This window comes from Otolemur garnettii, unplaced genomic scaffold (genome assembly GCF_000181295.1).
Source record: "Otolemur garnettii isolate 467f Iridium unplaced genomic scaffold, OtoGar3 scaffold00089, whole genome shotgun sequence".
Lineage (NCBI taxonomy): Eukaryota > Metazoa > Chordata > Mammalia > Primates > Galagidae > Otolemur > Otolemur garnettii.
In genome coordinates, this window is record NW_003852484.1 from 114,325 (window position 1) to 116,384 (window position 2,060).

The 2,060-nt window shown below is 44.3% G+C and overlaps 1 protein-coding gene across 1 annotated transcript in view; it reads left to right on the plus strand.

Moving 5' to 3' along the window:
- The window catches only part of OSBPL11 (oxysterol binding protein like 11), a 104,656-nt gene that overhangs the window by 16,827 nt on the left and 85,769 nt on the right, over positions 1-2,060 (plus strand). The window lies entirely within an intron of this gene.

Below are 2,060 nucleotides of genomic sequence, written 5' to 3' on the forward strand. Positions count from 1 at the left end.
CTCAGCCTCCCAAGTAGCTGGGACCACAGGTGCCCACCACAATGCCTGGCTATTTTTTGGTTGCAGCCATCATTGTTGTTTGGCAGCCCGGGCTGGATTCAAACCCGCCACCTTAGGTGTATGTGGCTGGCTCCTTGGCCACTTGAGCCACAGGTGCCGAGCCATGAGGCTGTATCTCAAACAAGCAAAAAAGAAATTTAAATTTTTATAGCACACCTAAGATCCTCTCTTGGCACACCAGTGTGCCCGCAGCACACTCGTTGAAAATCACTGTAGTAGGCTGAGCATGGTGGCTCACACCTGTAATCCTCGCACTCTGGGAGGCTGAGGAGGGTGGATTGCCTGAGCTCACGAGTTGGAGACCAGCCTATCTCTAAAAATAGCCAGGTGTTGTGATGGGTGCCTGTAGTCCCAGCTACTTGGGAGGCAAAGGCAAGAGAATCACTTGAGCCTAAGAGGTTGAGGTTGCTGTGAGCTATGATGCCCAGCACTGTACTGAGGGTGACAAAGTGAGGCTCTGTCTCAAAATAAAAAATAAATAAATAAATAAAATAAATGGAAGTAAAACATGAGGGTTAGAAATATTACATGGTAACTCAGTTGTAAGGAAATAGAAGGGAAAGTGTGAAGAAAAGGTGTCCAGTCACAAAGCTCTTTATGCTGACCACCAGATGGCAGTGATCAACCACATCAGCTGGTTGCACTGAGTAGTGGCTAATTCTTGGGATACATGGAAAAGGGAAAGGATGAGGGAGGGACAGTGCAACCAGCTGTTCCAAAGAATAGGATGTTTTTAAGTTGGCGCTTTGTAACCTAGAGACAGCTGTTTTATATAGTAAAAACAGGCCAGTCTATGCTTATTTGAATTTCTAGTTCTTTTGAGATTAGCTTTATGATACTCTAAAATGTATGTCATTTTATCCCTCTTGTAATTTTTTCATAAAGTAAACTCTTTTTAGATATATGAATTAACAAAGTATTACTATCCTTAGAAAATTGAGCATAAAACATTACAACATGAAATATGAAGATACAGTGTGGTGCCCTTAGCTCAGAGGATATAGCTCCAGTCATATACACCCAGGCTGGCCGGTTTGAACCCAGCCTGGGCCAGCTAAAACAACAAAGACAGGGCAGCTCCTGTGGCTCAAAGGAGTAGGACACCAGCCCCATATATTGGAGGTGGCAGGTTGAAACCCATCCCTGGCCAAAATCTGCAAAATAACAACAACAATGACAACTGCAATAAGAAAATATCCAGCCATTGTGGAAGGCTCCTGTAGTCTCAGCTACTTGGTAGGCTGAGGCAAGAGAATCACTTAAGCCCAAGAGTTTGAGTTTGCTGTGAGCTGTGTCGCCACAGCACTCTACCCAGGATGACAGCTTGAGAGTCGGTCTCAAAAAAAACAAAAAAGTGAAGATACAATTTGGGATTTTTGGGTCGGGGGACAAGATTTTGTTCTGTTACCTGGGCTATAGTGGCATCATCATAGCTTACTACAGCCTCAAATTCCTAGACTCAAGTGATCATCCTGCCTCAGCTTCTTGGATAGTTAGGACTATAGGTGTATGTCACCATACCTGGCTAATTTTTTTTTTATAATTTTTTGTAGAGACAAGGGCTCACTAGGTTGCCCAGGTTGGTCTTGAATTCTTGCCTTTATGTAATCCTCCTGACTTGGCTTTCCTAATAGGATTATAGGCATGAGCCACCATGTCTGGCCCACTTTGGATTTTTTTAGCGAATGATGCTACTGAAATTGTACTCTGTTAAAATTCACTGATAGGGCCGGGTGCAGTGGTTCATGCCTGTAATCTTAGCACTCTGGGAGGCTGAGGTGGGTGGCTTGCCTGAGCTCACAGGTTCATGACCACCCTTGTCTCTAAAAAATAGCCGGGCATTGTGGTGTGTGTCTATAGTCCCAGCTACTTGGGAGGCTGAGGCAAGAGCATAACTTAAGCCCAATAGTTTGCGGTTGCTGTGAGCTATGACGCCGTGGTACTCTACCGAGGGCAACAAAGTGAGATTCTGTCTCAAAAAAAAAAAAAGAAAAGAAAAG